Source organism: Cherax quadricarinatus, chromosome 28 (genome assembly GCF_038502225.1).
Source record: "Cherax quadricarinatus isolate ZL_2023a chromosome 28, ASM3850222v1, whole genome shotgun sequence".
In the NCBI taxonomy this organism is placed as follows: Eukaryota; Metazoa; Arthropoda; class Malacostraca; order Decapoda; family Parastacidae; genus Cherax; species Cherax quadricarinatus.
The window spans coordinates 21,673,913-21,695,996 of record NC_091319.1 but is presented as its reverse complement, the minus strand read 5'-3'; the positions used below and the strand labels follow the sequence as shown (position 1 = coordinate 21,695,996).

General features: G+C 52.0%; 2 non-coding genes across 2 annotated transcripts; one reads left to right on the top strand and one right to left on the bottom strand.

Moving 5' to 3' along the window:
* Positions 1–19,310: 19,310 nt before the first annotated feature.
* Positions 19,311–19,384, bottom strand: TRNAI-AAU (transfer RNA isoleucine (anticodon AAU)). Its single transcript has one exon. It is a non-coding gene; the product is annotated as a tRNA-Ile (tRNA).
* A 1,931-nt stretch (positions 19,385–21,315) lies between these two features.
* TRNAI-AAU (transfer RNA isoleucine (anticodon AAU)) lies at positions 21,316–21,389 on the top strand. Its single transcript has one exon. It is a non-coding gene; the product is annotated as a tRNA-Ile (tRNA).
* The last annotated feature ends 695 nt before the right edge of the window (positions 21,390–22,084 follow it).

Below are 22,084 nucleotides of genomic sequence, written 5' to 3'. Positions count from 1 at the left end.
TAATAGACATAATGCCTAGTAATAGATACAGAACCTAGTAATAGACACAGTGCCTAGTAATAGATACGGAGCCTAGTAATAGACAGCACCTAGTAATAGATACAGTGCCTAGTAATAGATACAGTGCCTAGTAACAGACACAGTACCTAGTAAGAGATACAGTGCCTAGTAATAGATACAGTACCTAGTAATAGATACAGTACCTAGTAATAGATACAGCACCTACTAATAGACACAGTACCTAGTAATAGATACAGTACCTAGTAATATATACAGTGCCTAGTAATAGATACAGTACCTAGTAATAGATACAGTACCTAGTAATAGATACAGTGCCTAGCAATAGATACAGTACCTAGTAAGAGATACCGTACCTAGTAATAGATACAGTTGCTAGTAATAGACACAGTGCCTAATAATAGATACAGTGCCTAGTAATAGACACAGTACCTAGTAATGGACACAGTGCCTAGTAATAGACACAGTACCTAGTAACAGATACAGTGCCTAGTAATAGATACAGTACCTAGTAATATATACAGTACCTAGTAATAGATACAATACCTAGTAATAGACACAGTACCTAGTAATAGGTACAGTACCAAGTAATAGATACAGTGCCTAGTAATATACAGTACCTAGTAATAGATACAGTACCTAGTAATAGATACAGCACCTAGTAATAGACACAGTGCCTAATAATAGATACAGTGCCTAGTAATAGACACAGTACCTAGTAATAGATAAAGTGCCTAGTAATAGATACAGTGCCTAGTAATAGATACAGTACCTAGTAATAGATACAGTACCTAGTAATAGATACAATACCTAGTAACAGACACAGTACCTAGTAATAGATACAGTATCTAGTAATAGATACAGTGCCTAGTAATAGATACAGTGCCTAGTAATATACAGTACCTAGTAATAGATACAGTACCTAGTAATAGATACAGTACCTAGTAATAGATACAGTGCCTAGTAATAGACAGAGTACCTAGTAATAGATACAGTGACTAGTAATAGATACAGTACCTAGTAATATATACAGTACCTAGTAATAGATACAGTACCTAGTAATAGACACAGTGCCTAGTAATAGATACAGTACCTAGTAATAGATACAGTGCCTAGTAATAGATACAGTACCTAGTAATAGACACAGTGCCTAGTAATAAATACAGTGCCTAGTAATAGATACAGTACCTAGTAATAGATACAGTGCCTAGTAATAGACACAGTGCCTAGTAATAGATACAGTACCTAGTAATAGATACAGTACCTAGTAATAGATACAGTACCTAGTAATAGACACAGTGCCTAGTAATAGATACAGTACCTAGTAATAGATACAGTACCTAGTAATAGATACAGTGCCTAGTAATAGATACAGTGCCTAGTAATAGACACAGTGCCTAGTAATAGATACAGTACCTAGTAATAGATACAGTACCTAGTAATAGATACAGTACCTAGTAATAGACACAGTGCCTAGTAATAGATACAGTACCTAGTAATAGATACAGTGCCTAGTAATAGATACAGTACCTAGTAAGAGATACAGTGCCTAGTAATAGATACAGTACCTAGTAATAGACATAGTGCCTAGTAATAAATACAGTGCCTAGTAATAGATACAGTGCCTAGTAATAGATACAGTACCTAGTAATAGACACAGTGCCTAGTAATAAATACAGTGCCTAGTAATAGATACAGTACCTAGTAATAGATACAGTGCCTAGTAATAGATACAGTGCCTAGTAATAGATACAGTACCTAGTAATAGATACAGTGCCTAGTAATAGATACAGTACCTAGTAATAGACATAGTGCCTAGTAATAAATACAGTGCCTAGTAATAGATACAGTGCCTAGTAATAGATACAGTACCTAGTAATAGATACAGTGCCTAGTAATAGATACAGTACCTAGTAAGAGATACCGTACCTAGTAATAGATACAGCACCTAGTAATAGACACAGTGCCTAATAATAGATACAGTGCCTAGTAATAGACACAGTACCTAGTAATAGATAAAGTGCCTAGTAATAGATACAGTGCCTAGTAATAGATACAGTACCTAGTAATAGATACAGTACCTAGTAATAAATACAGTACCTAGTAAGAGTGCCGTGATCATGGCACCAGAGACTCGGACTCAGATCCTGACAACAGCCGCCAACCATCAACAATAAAGTCCTCAGAATGTCAACAACAAGTGAAGGTATGGGGCAGGAAGTAGGTGGGAAGGGGCAGGGCAGAGGCGATGTGTGGGTGAAGGAGCTTAGGGTGGGTGAGGGAGCCAGGGGTGGGTGAGGGAGCCAGGGGTGGGTGATGGAGCTTAGGGTGGGTGAGGGAGCCAGGGGTGGGTGAGGGAGCTTAGGGTGGGTGAGGGAGCCAGGGGTGGGTGAAGGAGCTTAGGGTGGGTGAGGGAGCCAGGGGTGGGTGAGGGAGCCAGGGGTGTGTGAAGGAGCCAGGGGTGGGTGAGGGAGCCAGGGGTGGGTGAAGGAGCTTAGGGTGGGTGAGGGAGCCAGGGGTGGGTGAGGGAGCCAGGGGTGGGTGAGGGAGCCAGGGGTGGGTGAGGGAGCCAGGGGTGGGTGAAGGAGCAAGGGGTGGGTGAAGGAGCTTAGGGTGGGTGAGGGAGCCAGGGGTGGGAGAGGGAGCCAGGGGTGGGTGAAGGAGCCAGGGGTGGGTGAAGGAGCTTAGGGTGGGTGAGGGAGCCTGGGGTGGGTGAAGGAGCTTAGGGTGGGTGAGGGAGCCAGGGGTGGGTGAGGGAGCCAGGGGTGGGTGAGGGAGCCAGGGGTGGGCGAGGGAGCCAGGGGTGGGTGAAGGAGCTTAGGGTGGGTGAGGGAGCCAGGGGTGGGTGAGGGAGCCAGGGGTGGGAGAGGGAGCCAGGGGTGGGTGAGGGAGCCAGGGGTGGGTGAAGGAGCCAGGGGTGGGTGAGGGAGCCAGGGGTGGGTGAGGGAGCCAGGGGTGGGTGAAGGAGCCAGGGGTGGGTGAGGGAGCCAGGGGTGGGTGAAGGAGCTTAGGGTGGGTGAGGGAGCCTGGGGTGGGTGAGGGAGCCAGGGGTGGGAGAAGGAGCCAGGGGTGGTTGAGGGAGCCAGGGGTGGGTGAAGGAGCCAGGGGTGGGTGAGGGAGCCAGGGGTGGGTGAGGGAGCCAGGGGTGGGTGAAGGAGCCAGGGGTGGGTGAGGGAGCCAGGGGTGGGTGAGGGAGCCAGGGGTGGGTGAAGGAGCTTAGGGTGGGTGTGGGAGCCAGGGGTGGGTGAGGGAGCCAGGGGTGGGTGAAGGAGCCAGGGTTGAGTGAAGGAGCCAGGGGTGGGTGAAGGAGACTGGGGTGGGTGATGGAGCCAGGGGAGGGCGAAGAAGCCAGGGGTGGATGATGGAGCCAGGGGTGGGTGAAGTAGCCAGGGGTGGGTGACGGAGCCAGGGGTGGGTGGGGGAGCCAGGGGAGGGCGAAGAAGCCAGGGGTGGGTGATGGAGCCAGGGGTGGGTGAAGAAGCCAGGGGTGTGTGAAGGAGCCAGGGGTGGGTGAAGGAGCCAGGGGTGGGTGATGGAGCCAGGGGTGGGAGATGGAGCCAGGGGTTACCTGGAGGTTACCTGGAGGTTACCTGGAGGTTATTCCGGGGATCAACGTCCCCGCGGCCCGGTCCACGACCAGGCCTCCCGATGGATCAGGGCCTGATAAACTATGCTGTTACTGCTGCCCGTACGCAGTCCAACGTACGAGCCACAGCCCGGCTGATCCGGCACTGACTTTAGGTATCTGTCCAGCTCTCTCTTGAAGGGAGCCAGGGGTTTATTGGTAATTCCCCTAATGCTTGATGGGAGGCTGTTGAACAGTTTTGGGCCCCGGACACTTATGGTGTTTTCCCTTAGTGTACCAATGGCGCCCCTACTTTTTATTGGGGGCATTTTGCATCGCCTGCCCAGTCTTTTACTTTCGTAGGGAGTGATTTCTGTGTGCAGATTTGGGACCATTCCTTCCAAGATTTTCCAAGTGTAGATTATGATATATCTCTCCCTCCTGCGTTCCAACGAGTACAAGTCAAGTGCTTCCAAGCGTTCCCAGTAGTTAAGGTGCTTGACAGAACTTATACGTGCAGTAAAGGATCTCTGTACACTCTCTAGATCTGCGATTTCACCTGCTTTGAATGGAGATGTTAATGTACAGCAGTATTCCAGCCTAGAGAGAACAAGTGATTTGAAAAAGATCATCATGGGCTTGGCATCTCTCGTTTTGAAAGTTCTCATTATCCATCCTATCATTTTCTTTGCACGTGCGATCGTGGCACTGTTGTGATCCTTGAAAGTGAGATCCTCAGACATTACTACTCCCAGGTCCCTTACATTATTTTTCCGCTCTATTGTATGGCCGGAGTCAGTAGTGTACTCTGTTCTAGTTATTATCTCCTCCAGTTTTCCATAACGGAGTAGTTGGAATTTGTCCTCATTGAACATCATATTGTTTACCGTTGCCCACTGGAAAACTTTGTTTATATCTTCTTGGAGGTTAACCGCGTCCTCAGCAGATGACAGCTTCATGCAGATCCTAGTATCATCCGCAAAGGATGATACGGTGCTGTGATGTATATCTCTGTTTATGTCTGATATGAGGATAAGGAATAAGATGGGGGCGAGTACTGTGCCTTGTGGAACAGAGCTCTTCACTATGGCAGCCTCCGATTTAACTCTGTTGACCACAACTCTTTCTGTTCGATTTGTTAGGAAGTTGAAGATCCATCTCCCCACTTTCCCAGTTATTCCTTTAGAACGTATTTTATGGGCTATTACGCCATGATCGCATTTGTCAAATGCTTTTGCAAAGTCTGTGTATATTACATCTGCATTCTGATTTTCTTCCAGTGCATCCAAGGCCATGACATAGTGATCCAGTAGTTGTGAGAGGCAGGAGCGACCTGCCCTGAACCCATGTTGCCCTGGATTGTGCAGATTTTGGGAATCCAGGAGATTTGCAATCCTGCTTCTTAGCACTCTTTCAAAGATTTTTATGATGTGGGACGTCAGAGCTATTGGACTATAGTTCTTAGCTAATGCTTTGCTGCCACCTTTATGGAGTGGGGCTATATCCGTTGTTTTAAGTGGGTTGGGTGAAGGAGCCAGGGGTGGGTGAAGGAGACTGGGTTGGGTGAAGGAGCCAGGGGTGTGTGGAGCCAGGGGTGGGTGATGCCAGGGGTGGGTGAAGCAGCCAGGGGTGTGTGAAGGAGCCAGAGGTGGGTGAAGGAGACTGGGTTGGGTGAAGGAGCCAGGGGTGTGTGGAGCCAGGGGTGGGTGATGGAGCCAGGAGTGGGTGATGGAGCCAGGGGTGTGTGAAGGAGTCAGGGGTGGGTGAAGGAGACTGGGTAGGGTGAAGGAGCCAGGGGTGTGTGGAGCCAGGGGTGGGTGATGGAGCCAGGGGTGGGTGAAGGAGCCAGGGGTGGGTGATGGAGCCAGGGGTGTGTGAAGGAGCCAGGGGTGGGTGAAGAAGCCAGGGGTGTGTGAAGGAGCCAGCGGCGGGTGAAGGAGCCAGGGGTGGGTGATGGAGCCAGGGGTGTGTGAAGGAGCCAGGGGTGGGTGAAGGAGCCAGGGGTGGGTAAAGGAGCCAGGGGTGGGTGGAGGAACCAGGGGTGGGTAAAGGAGCCAGGGGTGGGTGAAGGAGAGAGGGGTGGGTGAAGGAGCCAGGGGTGTGTAAAGGAGCCAGGGGTGGGTGAAGGAGCCAGGGGTGTGTAAAGGAGCCAGGGGGTGGGTGAAGGAGCCAGGGGTGGGTAAAGGAGCCAGGGTTGGGTGAAGGCGCCCGGGGTGGGTGAGGGAGCCAGGGTTGGGTTAGGGAGCCAGGGGTGGGTGAAGGACCCAGGGGTGTGTAAAGGAGCCAGGGGTGGGTGAAGGAGCCAGGGGTGGGTAAAGGAGCCAGGGGTGGGTGGAGGAACCAGGGGTGGGTAAAGGAGCCAGGGGTGGGTGAAGGAGAAAGGGGTGGGTGAAGGAGCCAGGGGTGTGTAAAGGAGCCAGGGGTGGGTGAAGGAGCCAGGGGTGTGTAAAGGAGCCAGGGGTGGGTGAAGGAGCCAGGGGTGGGTAAAGGAGCCAGGGATGGGTGAAGGAGCCAGGGGTGGGTGAGGGAGCCAGGGTTGGGTGAGGGAGCCAGGGGTGGGTGAAGGAGCCATGGGTGGGTGAAGGAGCGAGGGGTGGGTGACGGAGCCAGGGGTGGGTAAAGGAGCCAGGGGTGGGTGAGGAAGCCAGGGTTGGGTGAGGGAGCCAGGGGTGGGTGAAGGAGTCAGGGGTGGGTGAAGGAGCGAGGGGTGGGTTAGGGAGCCAGGGGTGGGTGAAGGAGCCAGGGGTGGGTGAGGGAGCCAGGGTTGGGTGAGGGAGCCAGGGGTGTGTAAAGGAGCCTGGGGTGGGGGAGGGAGCCCGGGGTGGGTAAAGGAGCCAGGGATGGGTGAAGGAGCCAGGGTTGGGTGAAGGAGCCAGGGTTGGGTGAGGGAGCCAGGGGTGGGTGAAGGAGCCAGGGGTGGGTGAAGGAGCGAGGGGTGGGTTAGGGAGCCAGGGGTGGGTGAAGGAGCCAGGGGTGGGTGAGGGAGCCAGGGTTGGGTGAGGGAGCGAGGGGTGGGTGAAGGAGCCAGGGGTGGGTGAAGGAGCGAGGGGTGGTTAGGGAGCCAGGGGTGGGTTAAGGAGCCAGGGTTGGGTGACGGAGCCAGGGTTGGGTGAAGGAGCCAGGGGTGGGTGAAGGAGCCAGGGGTGGGTGACGGAGCGAGGGGTGGGTTAGGGAGCCAGGGGTGGGTGAAGGAGCCAGGGGTGGGTGAGGGAGCCAGGGTTGGGTGAAGGAGCCAGGGGTGGGTGAAGGAGCCAGGGGTGGGTGAGGGAGCCAGGGTTGGGTGAAGGAGCCAGGGGTGGGTGAAGGAGCCAGGGGTGGGTGAAGGAGCGAGGGGTGGGTTAGGGAGCCAGGGGTGGGTGAAGGAGCCAGGGGTGGGTGAGGGAGCCAGGGTTGGGTGAAGGAGCCAGGGGTGGGTGAAGGAGCCAGGGGGGGGTGAGGGAGCCAGGGTTGGGTGAAGGAGCCAGGGGTGGGTGAAGGAGCCAGGGGTAGGTGAAGGAGCGAGGGGTGGGTTAGGGAGCCAGGGGTGGGTGAGGGAGCCAGGGGTGGGTGAAGGAGCCAGGGGTGGGTGATGGAGCCAGGGGTGGGTGAAGGAGCCAGGGGTGGGTGAAAAAGCGAGGGGTGGGTTAGGGAGCCCGGGGTGGGTGAAGGAGCCAGGGGTGGGTGAGGGAGCCAGGGTTGATGAAGGAGCCAGGGGTGGGTGAAGGAGCCAGGGGTGGGTGAAGGAGCCAGGGGTGGGTGAGGGAGCCAGGGGTGGGTGAAGGAGCGAGGGGTGGGTGAGGGAGCCAGGGGTGGGTGAAGGAGCGAGGGGTGGGTTAGGGAGCCAGGGGTGGGTGAGGGAGCCAGGGGTGGGTGACGGAGCGAGGGGTGGGTGAGGGAGCCAGGGGTGGGTGAGGGAGCCAGGGCTGGGTGAGGAAGCCAGGGGTGGGTGAGGGAGCCAGGGGAGGGTGAGGGAGCCAGGGGTGGGTGAAGGAGACAGGGGTGGGTGAGGGAGCCAGGGGTGGGTGAAGGAGCGATGGGTGGGTGAGAAAGCCAGGGGTGGGTGAAGGAGCGAGGGGTGGGTTAGGGATCCAGGGGTGGGTGAGGGAGCCAGGGGTGGGTGAGGGAGCCAGGGGTGGGTGAGGGAGTCAGGGGTCTGTGAGGGAGCCAGGGGTGGGTGAGGGAGCCAGGGGTGGGTGAGGGAGCCAGGGGTGGGTGAAGGAGCCAGGGGTGGGTGAGGGAGTCAGGGGTGGGTGAGGGAGCCTGCGGTGGGTGAGGGAGCCAGGGGTGGGTGATGGAGCCTGGGGTGTGTGAGGGAGCCAGGGGTGGGTGAAGGAGCCAGGGGTGGGTGAAGGAGCCAGGGGTGGGTGAAGGAGCGAGGGGTGGGTTCGGGAGCCAGGGGTGGGTGAAGGAGCCAGGGGTGGGTGAGGGAGCCAGGGTTGGGTAAAGGAGCCAGGGGTGGGTGAAGGAGCCAGGGGTGGGTGAAGGAGCGAGGGGTGGGTTAGGGAGCCAGGGGTGGGTGAAGGAGCCAGGGGTGGGCGAGGGAGCCAGGGTTGGGTGAGGGAGCCAGGGGTGGGTGAAGGAGCCATGGGTGGGTGAGGGAGCCAGGGTTGGGTGAAGGAGCCAGGGGTGGGTGAGGGAGCCAGGGGTGGGTGAAGGAGCCAGGGGTGGGTGAAGGAGCCAGGGGTGGGTGAGGGAGCCAGGGGTGGGTGAGGGAGCCAGGGGTGGGTGACGGAGCCAGGGGTGGGTGTGGGAGCCTGGGTTGGGTGAAGGAGCCAGGGGTGGGTGAGGGAGCCAGGGTTGGGTGACGGAGCCAGGGTTGGGTGAAGGAGCCAGGGGTGGGTGAGGGAGCCAGGGTTGGGTGAAGGAGCCAGGGGTGGGTGAAGGAGCCAGGGGTGGGTGAAGGAGTGAGGGGTGGGTTAGGGAGCCAGGGGTGGGTGAGGGAGCCAGGGGTGGGTGAAGGAGCCTGGGGTGGGTGAAGGAGCCAGGGGTGGGTGAAGGAGCCAGGGGTGGGTGAAAAAGCGAGGGGTGGGTTAGGGAGCCAGGGGTGGGTGAAGGAGCCAGGGGTGGGTGAGGGAGCCAGGGTTGATGAAGGAGCCAGGGGTGGGTGAAGGAGCCAGGGGTGGGTGACGGAGCCAGGGGTGGGTGAGGGAGCCAGGGGTGGGTGAAGGAGCGAGGGGTGGGTGAGGGAGCCAGGGGTGGGTGAAGGAGCGAGGGGTGGGTTAGGGAGCCAGGGGTGGGTTAGGGAGCCAGGGGTGGGTGAGGAAGCCAGGGGTGGGTGAGGGAGCCAGGGGTGGGTGAGGAAGCCAGGGGTGGGTGAGGGAGCCAGGGGTGGGTGAGGGAGCCAGGGGTGGGTGAAGGATCCAGGGGTGGGTGAGGGAGCCAGGGGTGGGTGAGGGAGCCATGGGTGGGTGAGAAAGCCAGGGGTGGGTGAAGGAGCGAGGGGTGGGTTAGGGATCCAGGGGTGGGTGAGGGAGCCAGGGGGGGGTGTGGGAGCCAGGGGTGGGTGAGGGAGCCAGGGGTGGGTGAGGGAGCCAGGGGTGGGTGAGGGAGCCGGGGGTGGGTGAAGGAGCCAGGGGTGGGTGAGGGAGTCAGGGGTGGGTGAGGGAGCCAGAGGTGGGTGAGGGAGCCAGGGGTGGGTGAGGGAGCCAGGGGTGGGTGAGGGAGCCAGGGGTGGGTGAAGGAGCCAGGGGTGGGTGAAGGAGCCGGGGGTGGGGGAAGGAGCGAGGGGTGGGTTAGGGAGCCAGGGGTGGGTGAAGGAGCCAGGGGTGGGTGAGGGAGCCAGGGTTGGGTAAAGGAGCCAGGGGTGGGTGAAGGAGCCAGGGGTGGGTGAAGGAGCGAGGGGTGGGTTAGGGAGCCAGGGGTGGGTGAAGGAGCCAGGGGTGGGTGAGGGAGCCTGGGTTGGGTGAGGGAGCCAGGGGTGGGTGAAGGAGCCATGGGTGGGTGAGGGAGCCAGGGTTGGGTGAAGGAGCCAGGGGTGGGTGAAGGAGCCAGGGGTGGGTGAAGGAGCCAGGGGTGGGTGAAGGAGCCAGGGGTGGTTGAGGGAGCCAGGGGTGGGTGAGGGAGCCAGGGGTGGGTGAAGGAGCCAGGGGTGGGTGAGGGAGCCAGGGGTGGGTGAAGGAGCCAGGGGTGGGTGAGGGAGCCAGGGGTGGGTGAAGGAGCCAGGGGTGGGTGTGGGAGCCAGGGGTGGGTGAAGGAGCGAGGGGTGGGTTAGGGAGCCAGGGGTGGGTGAGGGAGCCAGGGGTGGGTGAGGGAGAAAAGGGTGGGTGAGGGAGCCAGGGGTGGGTGAGGGAGCCAGGGGTGGGTGAGGGAGCCAGGGGTGGGTGAGGGAGCCTGGGGGGGGTGAGGGAGCCAGGGGTGGGTGAAGGAGCGATGGGTGGGTGAGGGAGCCAGGGGTAGGTGAAGGAGCGAGGGGTGGGTTAGGGAGCCAGGGGTGGGTGAGGGAGCCAGGGGTGGGTGAGGGAGCCAGGGGTGGGTGAGGGAGCCAGGGGTGGGTGAGGGAGCCAGGGGTGGGTGAGGGAGCCAGGGGTGGGTGACGGAGCGAGGGGTGGGTGAGGGAGCCAGGGGTCGGTGAAGGAGCGTGGGGTGGGTTAGGGAGCCAGGGGTGGGTGAGGGAGCCAGGGGTGGGTGAGGGAGACAGGGGTGGGTGAGGGAGCCAGGGGTGGGTGAGGGAGCCAGGGGTGGGTGAGGGAGCCAGGGGTGGGTGAGGGAGCCAGGGGTGGGTGAGGGAGCCAGGGGTGGGTGAAGGAGCCAGGGGTGGGTGAAGGAGCCAGGGGTGGGTGAGGGAGCCAGGGGTGGGTGAAGGAGCGATGGGTGGGTGAGGGAGCCAGGGGTGGGTGAGGGAGCCAGGGGTGGGTGAAGGAGCGATGGGTGGGTGAGGGAGCCAGGGGTGGGTGAAGGAGCGAGGGGTGGGTTAGGGAGCCAGGGGTGGGTGAGGGAGCCAAGGGTGGGTGAGGGAGCCAGGGGTGGGTGAGGGAGCCAGGGGTGGGTGAGGGAGCCAGGGGTGGTGAGGGAGCCAGGGGTGGGTGAGGGAGCCAGGGGTGGGTGAGGGAGCCTGGGGTGGGTGAGGGAGCCAGGGGTGGGTGAGGGAGCCAGGGGTGGGTGAGGGAGCCAGGGGTGGGTGAGAGAGCCAGGGGTGGGTGAAGGAGCCAGGGGTGGGTGAGGAAGCCAGGGGTGGGTGAGGGAGCCAGGGGTGGGTGAGGGAGCCAGGGGTGGGTGAAGGAGCCAGGGGTGGGTGAGGGAGCCAGGGGTGGGTGAAGGAGCCAGGGGTGGGTGAGGAAGCCAGGGGTGGGTGAGGGAGCCAGGGGTGGGTGAGGGAGCCAGGGGTGGGTGAAGGAGCCAGGGGTGGGTGAGGGAGCCAGGGGTGGGTGAAGGAGCCAGGGGTGGGTGAGGGAGCCAGGGGTGGGTGAGGGAGCCAGGGGTGGGTGAGGGAGCCAGGGGTGGGTGAGGGAGCCAGGGGTGGGTGAGGGAGCCAGGGGTGGGTGAGGGAGCCAGGGGTGGGTGAGGGAGCCCGGGGGGGGTGAGGGAGCCAGGGGTGGGTGAGGGAGCCAGGGGTGGGTGAGGGAGCCAGGGGTGGGTGAGGGAGCCAGGGGTGGGTGAGGGAGCCAGGGATGGGTGAGGGAGCCAGGGGTGGGTGAGGGAGCCAGGGGTGGGTGAGGGAGCCAGGGGTGGGTGAGGGAGCCAGGGGTGGGTGAGGGAGCCAGGGGTGGGTGAGGGAGCCAGGGGTGGGTGAAGGAGCCAGGGGTGGGTGAGGGAGCCAGGGGTGGGTGAGGGAGCCAGGGGTGGGTGAGGGAGCCAGGGGTGGGTGAAGGAGCCAGGGGTGGGTGAGGGAGCCAGGGGGGGGTGAGGAAGCCAGGGGTGCGTGAAGGAGCCAGGGGTGGGTGAGGGAGCCAGGGGTGGGTGAGGGAGCCAGGGGTGGGTGAAGGAGCCAGGGGTGGGTGAGGGAGCCAGGGCTGGGTGAGGGAGCCAGGGGTGGGTGTGGGAGCCTGGGGTGGGTGAAGGAGCCAGGGGTGGGTGAGGGAGCCAGGGGTGGGTGAGGGAGCCAGGGGTGGGTGAAGGAGCCAGGGGTGGGTGAAGGAGCCAGGGGTGGGTGTGGGAGCCCGGGGGGGGTGAAGGAGCCAGGGGTGGGTGAGGGAGCCAGGGGTGGGTGAGGGAGCCAGGGGTGGGTGAGGGAGCCAGGGGTGGGTGAAGGAGCCAGGGGTGGGTGAAGGAGCCAGGGGTGGGTGACGGAGCCAGGGGTGGGTGAAGGAGCCAGGGGTGGGTGAGGGAGCCAGGGGTGGGTGAGGGAGCCAGGGTTGGGTGAGGGAGCCAGGGGTGGGCGAGGGAGCCAGGGGTGGGTGTGGGAGCCGGGGGTGGGTGAGGGAGCCAGGGGTGGGTGAGGGAGCCTGGGGTGGGTGAAGGAGCCAGGGGTGGGTGATGGAGCCAGGGGTGGGTGAGGGAGCCAGGGGTGGGTGAGGGAGCCAGGGGTGGGCGAGGGAGCCAGGGGTGGGTGAGGGAGCCAGGGGTGGGTGAGGGAGCCAGGGGTGGGTGAAGGAGCCAGGGGTGGGTGAGGGAGCCAGGGGTGGGTGAGGGAGCCAGGGGTGGGTGAGGGAGCCAGGGGTGGGTGAGGGAGCCAGGGGTGGGTGAAGGAGCCAGGGGTGGGTGAGGGAGCCAGGGGTGGGTGAGGGAGCCAGGGGTGGGCGAGGGAGCCAGGGGTGGGTGAGGGAGCCAGGGGTGGGTGAGGGAGCCAGTGGTGGGTGAGGGAGCCAGGGGTGGGCGAGGGAGCCAGGGGTGGGTGTTACAGCAGGCACTCAAGAGACTATAAAAACATGGTACTGACTGTCAGCAGTACAAGAAAACTGTGATATAGTGAATTACCAGATAAGAGGTAGAGGGAAGTGACGGACGTAGAGAGAGGTAGGGAGGGAAGTGACGGACGTAGAGAGAGGTAGGGATGGAAGTGACGGACGTAGAGAGAGGTAAGGAGGGAAGTGACGGACGTAGAGAGAGGTAGGGAGGGAAGTGACTGACGTAGAGAGAGGTAGGGAGGGAAGTGACGGACGTAGAGAGAGGTAAGGAGGGAAGTGACGGACGTAGAGAGAGGTAAAGAGAGAAGTGACGGACGTAGAGAGAGGTAAGGAGGGAAGTGACGGACGTAGAGAGAGGTAAGGAGGGAAGTGACGGACATAGAGAGATGTAAGGAGGGAAGTGACGGACGTAGAGAGAGGTAAGGAGGGAAGTGACGGACCTAGAGAGATGTAAGGAGGGAAGTGACGGACGTAGAGAGAGGTAAGGAGGGAAGTGACGGACGTAGAGAGAGGTAGGGAGGGAAGTGACGGACGTAGAGAGAGGTAAGGAGGGAAGTGACGGACGTAGAGAGAGGTATGGAGGGAAGTGACGGACGTAGAGACAGGTAGTGAGGGAAGTGACGGACGTAGAGAGAGGTAAGGAGGGAAGTGACGGACGTAGAGACAGGTAGTGAGGGAAGTGACGGACGTAGAGAGAGGTAAGGAGGGAAGTGACGGACGTAGAGACAGGTAGTGAGGGAAGTGACGGACGTAGAGAGAGGTAAGGAGGGAAGTGACGGACGTAGAGACAGGTAGTGAGGGAAGTGACGGACGTAGAGAGAGGTAAGGAGGGAAGTGACGGACGTAGAGACAGGTAGTGAGGGAAGTGACGGACGTAGAGAGAGGTAAGGAGGGAAGTGACGGACGTAGAGACAGGTAGTGAGGGAAGTGACGGACGTAGAGAGAGGTAAGGAGGGAAGTGACGGACGTAGAGACAGGTAGGGAGGGAAGTGGCGGACGTAGAGACAGGTAGGGAGGGAAGTGACGGACGTAGAGAGAGGTAAGGAGGGAAGTGACGGACGTAGAGAGAGGTAGGGAGGGAAGTGACGGACGTAGAGAGAGGTAGGGAGGGAAGTGACGGACGTAGAGAGAGGTAAGGAGGGAAGAGACGGACGTAGAGAGAGGTAGGGAGGGAAGTGGCGGACGTAGAGACAGGTAAGGAGGGTAGAGACGGAGGTAGGTAGAGGTAGGGAGGGTGGAGACGGAGGTAGGTAGAGTTAGGGAGGGTATAGACGGAGGTAGGTAGAGGTAGGGAGGGTAGAGACGGAGGTAGGTAGAGGTAGGGAGGGTGGAGACGGAGGTAGGTAGAGGGAGGGAGGGTAGAGACGGAGGTAGGTAGAGGTAGGGAGGGTAGAGACGGAGGTAGGTAGAGGTAGGGAGGGTAGAGACGGATGTAGGTAGAGGTAGGGAGGTAAGAGACGGAGGTAGGTAGAGGTAAGAATGGTAGAGACGGAGGTAGGTAGAGGTAGGGAGGATAGAGACGGAATTTGGTAGAGGTAGGGAGGGTAGAGACGGAGGTCGGTAGAGGTAGGGAGGGTAGAGACGGAGGTAGGTAGAGGTAGGGAGGGTCGAGACGGAGGTAGGTAGAGGTAGGGAGGGTAGAGACGGAGGTAGGTAGAAGTAGGGAGGGTAGAGACGGAGGTAGGTAGAGGTAGGGAGGGTAGAGACGGAGGTAGGTAGAGGTAGGGAGGGAAGAGACGGATGTAGGTAGAGGTAGGGAGGGTAGAGACGGAGGTAGGTAGAGATAGGGAGGGTAGAGACGGAGGTAGGGAGTAAATACGGTAAGTAATCAACAAAGGGTGGTCCCAGGAGGAGGGACGGGACACCTGTGAAGGGGACCGTAATCCTTCAAGACAGTTTAAAGGGCGCCGCATTCCTTAGAGACCCCGGCAGGTGCGACAAAAAAAACCCAACTGCAGGTAGGTAGCCGGGCCGCCACCCTTGAAAAGAGTAACGGCGATGTGGACACAAGGGAAGGAGGGAGTGGAAAAAAAAAGGAATAAGGAAATAAAAAGAGATTTTTTCCGTATCACTTATACGGTTCGCAATGGTTACTCTCTGCCTACCGACTTTCCAGGTTATATTCCAGTAGATTCACTTCCCTGGGCAATATATCCGAGGATATATGTAAATCATGCTCGTTAATCTATAGTCAGTGTTAGTGTGTCTAGTTACAGTCAAGAAGTCAGGAAGGATATATTACAATGTGTTCGCTGGTTATCATCGATGTGACGGCGTTCTGTAAACATGTGGTGGCTGACTGTCGTGTTGAAGACGGTGTGAGGAGGCCAGATGAGTGGCTACACAGGTCCCTCTACTCCAGCTTTGTTGCAGCTACTGACAAAAAGTGTACCACACATGCCGGAGGGAAGGAAAAAACGCAGACCAGAATGGAAGAGGAGGGAAGGCATGTAGTTGGGAAGAGAGCAGAGGACAGGTAAAAAGGGAAGATAATGTAAATTTGATTGTTGAGAAGAAGACGGAGGGAAAGGTGGTATACGGGAGGGCAATACAAGCCAGACAGACGAGAGAAAAGATAGCAAAACAGAGATAAGACAGAGTGAAGGAGAGTAAGGGGAACACGAAGACCCAGGCGAAGAGGAGGAAAAGCTAGAGTAGGAAAATACACTATGCGACAAATACAACATTAATTTAAGAGGAAAAAACAATAAGTATACACACTAAACTTAAAATAAATGAGTAAACTTTGTTGACGTGATGATCATCATGTTAATCATAGGTCAAGTAAGAAGCTTCTTCATAATACACAAAAGTCTTAGTACTTAGAGCATGAGAAAGAAGTTATTTTTGTTAACACACAGGATGTCTTATTATTTAGAAATGTAGACATAAAAATATAGACACAAAATGTCTTAAAAGGGGTTACAAAATTAATAAATAATAAAGAAAAGAGGATCACGAACAAAAAAAAAAAGAGAAATAAAAAGATGTATACAAAAACACAAAGTAAACATTAGTCAGGAGTCCATATACGTGACCAGTCTCTTTAAGGGAAGAGAAGAGAGAGTGGTTGATGCTAGTGAAGGGCTCTTCATCCTAGGATTTGAAGCTGCTTCCTCTGATCAAACCTAATTATCTCCCATTCCCCAGGTGTTGTATCACCCTTACGGGCTCAATGCTTCTCGTGAAACTAGTATTATTACTAGAGAGTGAGAGTGTGGAATGTTACCCTGGGTGTTGTCACACCTCAACTTCCTCTCCCAAGAAAAACGTCCACTTTTAAACGACTCAGAGAACGTGCCAAAAGCAACGTCGGCATTTTGATAACATCACTGGTTTCCCGGTTTCTGTGTTAATCAAGTTCTTTATAATGTTATAACACCCTAGGTTAACGGAAACTAATTATTACAAATATAGTGATGAACAATTAGACACATGTGCAACATTTGGGTATCTTTAATTCGTAGACGTTTCGCCATCTAGTGGCTTTATCAATACAAGGACATAATGTGAAGAATGTAGATTGCTATACTAAAGATGAGGTAATCATTCCCTCAGTCTTGGAGTAGGTGATGAGCACCGTAGTCAAGACACTGCGAATACGCTTGTCTGGGATCCTAACTGTGACTTTCCTCAAGATGGTTCACACATCTTGTATGCTTCCCGCGGGGAAGTAAGTTCATCTTCAGGGAAACAATGACGTGAACAATTTTAGTCCTTTCGCCAACAATAAGACTAAAATTGGGTAAACAGAAGCTAGCAGTTCAGCTGTCGACAAGAAAAACAACATCTGGTGACAGAAGTTAACAGCGCAGCTGTCGACAACAATAATAATAATAATAATAATAATAATAATAATAATAATAATAATAATAATAATAATAATAATAATAATAATAATAATAATAATAATATCTTTATTTCTACAAGTACATGCACAATATATACAGACTTAGCTGACATCAGTGACATACTACTGTACACAAAGCCCCTCTTATAAGAACATAAGAAAGAAGGAACTCTGCAGCAGGCCTACTGGCCTATGCGGGGCAGGTCCAAATTTCCCACCGGCTTAAGTCAATGGCTTAATTAACCTAGTCAGGTCAGTCACATTTAATTGAGGGAGGAGCACGGCATCTGACCTAGTATGTGTTTTTTTTTATGTTAATGCCCAGGGTTTATTACCTGGACCTCAGCAATGAGAGTCGCTACTCTCACCGCTGGGCGACGGCGACCAGTGCTATCTGACCTAGTAGTACAAGCTAGTCAAGTCCAACTCACACCCACCCACACCCACTCATGTATTTATCTAACCTATTTTTAAAACTACACAACGTCTTAGCTTCTATGACCGGTACTCGGGAGTTTGTTCCACTCATCCTCAACTCTATTACCAAACCAGTGCTTTCCTATATCCTTCCTGAACCTGAATTTTTCCAATTTAAAATCATTGCTGCGAGTCCTGTCTATGCTAGATATTTTTAGCACGCTATTTACATCTCCTTATGCAGAGCATCTCGGCAAATTAGGTCAGTTTTGTCCCAGAATGCGACTCACACCAGTCGACTAACACCTAGGTATCCATTACTACTGATGGGTGAACATGGACAACCGGTGAAAGGAAACACGCCCAATGTTAGTATTTTATAACATGTAAACCACAAAATACCCAAAACCTGTAAACCCCACATTGTAACCATTATAGAGAATAAACTTGAATTGAATTGAATTGAATGTTTCCAACCTTTGCCGGGAATCGAACCCGGACCCTCACCGTGTGAAGCGAGAGCTTTTGCCACCAGTTCTATTGGCCACCCAGAAAAAAAACAACATCTGGTGACGGAAGCTAACAGGGCAACTGTCGACAAGCAAAATAACATCTGTGACAGAAACTAACAGTTTTCCACTGAGAGATCACTGCTGGATGTACATTGACTCACTAATCTCTTGTACTAATATTTCATCAAAACTGTTCCTTAAGTTCACTGTTTGGTGGTACATAATACCGACAATATGAAGAATTAGACACATGTGCAACATCTGGGTATCTTTAATTTATAGACGTTTCGACATCTAGTAGTTTTATCAATACAGTGACATAATGTGAGGACTGTAGAATTATATACAAAACACGAGATAATCGGTCCCTCAGCTGAGGGACTGATTACCTCGTTTTTTTTTATATATACGTACTACTACAGTCTTCATATTATGTTATTGTACTGTACTGATAAAGCCACTGGGTGACGAAACGTCTACAAATTAAAAATTTCCCGATGTTGCACATGTGTCTAATTCTCCATCACTGATTGGTCTATAACATGGCAATCAATGTTCGTGCCTACACACAGTGATGTTAAGGTGCTATTTATTTTTGCCTATTGCCCACAAAGGTAACTGTCATGAAAGTTAAAACACATGTGCAACATCTGGATATCTTTATTGTAGACGTTTCGCCATCCAGTGACTTTATCAATACAGATTCAGGACATAATTAGAAGACAGTAGAACTATATACAAAAGATGAGGTAATCAGTTCCTCAGCCTTGGAGTAAGTGTTCACAGCATCGTGGTGGTTGTCGGTATTTTATACCTTTCTTGCACAACTTGTCAGACACTGCAACATCATGGAATCTTGGTTCAAGAGGACATCTACAAGACCTTCTTCACGGCTGCTACAACTAACCCATCCCTTTGGGTAACCCAAGGACCTACTGCCACTGGGGAATCCCGCCTACCAGTGACTATCACCTCGTCTGCTACACGTCCCTATCCACTGACGCCTATATAACCGCCCCACTGACGCCTATATAACCGCCAGTCTTCTTGCCTTTGCTCCAGATTCTCCTCCACCACGATGCTGTGAACACTAACTCCAAGGCTGAGGGACTGATTACCTCATCTTTTGTATATAGTTCTACTGTCTTCTAATTATGTCCTAGAATCTGTATTGATAAAGCCACTGGATGGCGAAACGTCTACAATAAAGATACCCAGATGTTGCACCTGTGTCTTAACTTTCATATTGTCGGTATTTTATGCCTTTCTTGCACCACTGTGATTACATTTTGAGTGAACCTTTGTTCCTAGTTCTTCAGTAAGAGCACCAGAGGGGGTCTAGTGACCCCAGTCAAGGTCAGTTTCACCAGTCAGCTTGCCAGGTAATCCAGTCTGGCAAAATAATACAATACCATTTCAAGATCAAGAGTGGCAAATTAACATCAACACATTCCATTAAATACACCAACCTTCTCCTAAGTTCGCAGTTTTGTTGTCATTTTTCTTCTCTCAGCTACATTCTATTGGAAATTCTCTATAATCCTGGGGAAAAAAATAATTTTATTTTGTTAAAATTCCTATTCCATATAACTGGCAAAAAACTGACAAATTTTCAGCCACTCAGTAAAAAAAAATAATGCAAAAATACTTTCAATTAAGATATACGATTATTTAGGGTTTGAAGACGATCAGAGGAAGGATTCTCTAGTTATGACATCTGAAACACTTTATTTAATAAAACTGACACATTGAAATCTACACAGGTTAAAGTGGGTGACAAGCTTACCAATGGTAAAGTTTGAAGCCGATCAGAAAAGGCATCCTTCAGTAAGTGATTTAATTTCACTGATTCCTTGTTTTTAGTTATTTCAGTAAAATTTAAACTTAGACCTAACTTATGGGTTATAATTCTTCTTATAGAACATGTTGTCAACAATGTCTTGAAGCGAGTCAGATGAATAATTCTTTATTTACTGAATTCAAAACAAATATTACCATTCAATGAAATTACCCAAGGATGTCACGCACGACACTAGAGTAAATCAGGTTAAGACGAGTGACAGGTGTAGAGAGACCTGCCTAAACCTACTCACCCACCCAGGTGCTTCCTGAGAACACTTCAACACTACCACGGATAACTTCTCCACTACCACTGACTACAAGTCACCTTACAAAAGGCGTAACTCTGGCCCGTATGGGGATCGAACCCACGACATCCGCGTTATTAGCACGGCGCTCTAACCAACTGAGCTAACAGGCCAAGTGACTTACACTGCCCAAATTAACTGTCGACTATTATAAGTTTAGCCTCGACCAGAAACGCTGCTGTAGTGTTTTATACATTGTTAACTTCCGGTACTTGAGGTGAAGCTCGGCACTAGAAGGTAGTGATGTATCACTACAAGGGAAGATAAGCTTTATCTACAGTTAATATATAGATATAAGGAAAGATGAGCTTTATCTAGGGTAAATATATTAATAAATGTGGGATAAACTTTACGTAAGATTAATAGAGGAATAATATAGGGTAAACAAGAGTTTTATCCTAGATAAAACTCTTGTGTTTATCCTAGATAAAACTACTGTGTTTGTCCTAGATAAAACTACTGTGTTTGTCCTAGATAAAACTACTGTGTTTACCCTAGATAAAACTACTGTGTTTGCCCTAGATAAAACTACTGTGTTTACCCTAGATAAAACTACCGTGTTTTTCCTAGATAAAACTACTGTGTTTTTCCTAGATAAAACTACTGTGTTTACCCTAGATAAAACTACTGTGTTTGTCCTAGATAAAACTACTGTGTTTGTCCTAGATAAAACTACTGTTTACCCTAGATAAAACTACTGTGTTTACCCTAGATAAAACTACTGTGTTTACCCTAGATAAAACTACTGTGTTTTTCCTAGATAAAACTACTGTGTTTGTCCTAGATAAAACTACTGTGTTTGTCCTAGATAAAACTACTGTGTTTACCCTAGATAAAACTACTGTGTTTACCCTAGATAAAACTACTGTGTTTACCCTAGATAAAACTACTGTGTTTTTCCTAGATAAAACTACTGTGTTTGTCCTTGATAAAACTACTGTGTTTGTCCTAGATAAAACTACTGTGTTTGCCCTAGATAAAACTACTGTGTTTGTCCTAGATAAAACTACTGTGTTTACCCTAGATAAAACTACTGTGTTTGTCCTAGATAAAACTACTGTGTTTTTCCTAGATAAAACTACTGTGTTTGTCCTTGATAAAACTACTGTGTTTGTCCTAGATAAAACTACTGTGTTTACCCTAGATAAAACTACTGTGTTTGTCCTAGATAAAACTACTGTTTTTGCCCTAGATAAAACTACTGTGTTTGCCCTAGATAAAACTACTGTGTTTGCCCTAGATAAAACTACTGTGTTTGTCCTAGATAAAACTACTGTGTTTACCCTAGATAAAACTACTGTGTTTGTCCTAGATAAAACTACTGTTTTTGCCCTAGATAAAACTACTGTGTTTGTCCTAGATAAAACTACTGTGTTTGTCCTAGATAAAACTACTGTGTTTGCCCTAGATAAAACTACTGTGTTTGTCCTAGATAAAACTACTGTGTTTACCCTAGATAAAACTACTGTGTTTGTCCTAGATAAAACTACTGTGTTTACCCTAGATAAAACTACTGTGTTTACCCTAGATAAAACTACTGTGTTTGTCCTAGATAAAACTACTGTGTTTGCCCTAGATAAAACTACTGTGTTTGCCCTAGATAAAACTACTGTGTTTGTCCTAGATAAAACTACTGTGTTTGTCCTAGATAAAACTACTGTGTTTGCCCTAGATAAAACTACTGTGTTTGCCCTAGATAAAACTACTGTGTTTGTCCTAGATAAAACTACTGTGTTTGCCCTAGATAAAACTACTGTGTTTGCCCTGGATGAGACTTATCTTTCCTGGTAATCATTAACCTTCCATAAAGTTTATCCCACATTTATTAATATATTTACCCTAGATAAAGCTCATCTTTCCTTATATCTATATATTAACTGTAGATAAAGCTTATCTTCCCTTGTAGTGATACATCACTACCTTCTAGTGCCGAGCTTCACCTCAAGTACCGGAAGTTAACAATGTATAAAACACTACAGCAGCGTTTCTGGTCGAGGCTAAACTTATAATAGTCGACAGTTAATTTGGGCAGTGTAAGTCACTTGGCCTGTTAGCTCAGTTGGTTAGAGCGCCGTGCTAATAACGCGGATGTCGTGGGTTCGATCCCCATACGGGCCAGAGTTATGAGTTTTGTAAGGTGACTTGTAGTCAGTGGTAAATACTGCCGTATCTTTATTGGAAGTATTTTTGCATCAAGTTTTGGACTGTATGGCTGCCAATTTGCAAATTTTATTAAAATAGAAATTTTAACAAAATAACATTCAATTGTTTTCTTACTGGATTGTAAAAATTTTTTTAATAAAATGTAAATGAAAAAAAAAGAAAGCTGACAAAAAAAATCGATATTTTATGGTATTTTTAAAGTTTAACGAGGAGAGACTTTCCTATTTTTCTGAACATTCTGAGCAACATTTTTGTTTAACTTCTGACACATTTTTCGTTTAATGCTCGAGAACGCCTTATTCGATCGGCTTCAAATTTTCAACAATTGTGTATCTTGCGAAAGATTCATGGGACTATTTACATGCGAGGGTGACCTATGCACATAAATACATGAGTCATTCCCAAATTTTGTTTCCGTGTGATGGGTGGAGACAGTCTCCTCTGATCACCTTCAAAATGACAAACACAAGGTCAACACATTCAGTGGAATGTGTTGATGTTAATTTGCCACTTTTAATCTCGAAACAGCATTGTATGTTATTTTACCTTGTTGCATTTTTTCCCTTGATCCTGGTGAGGGGCTCTTGATTCAAGAAACTGAGTTGATATTTTCCTTGCTTTGATCGAATTTTGAGTGCCTCTAATTCTAC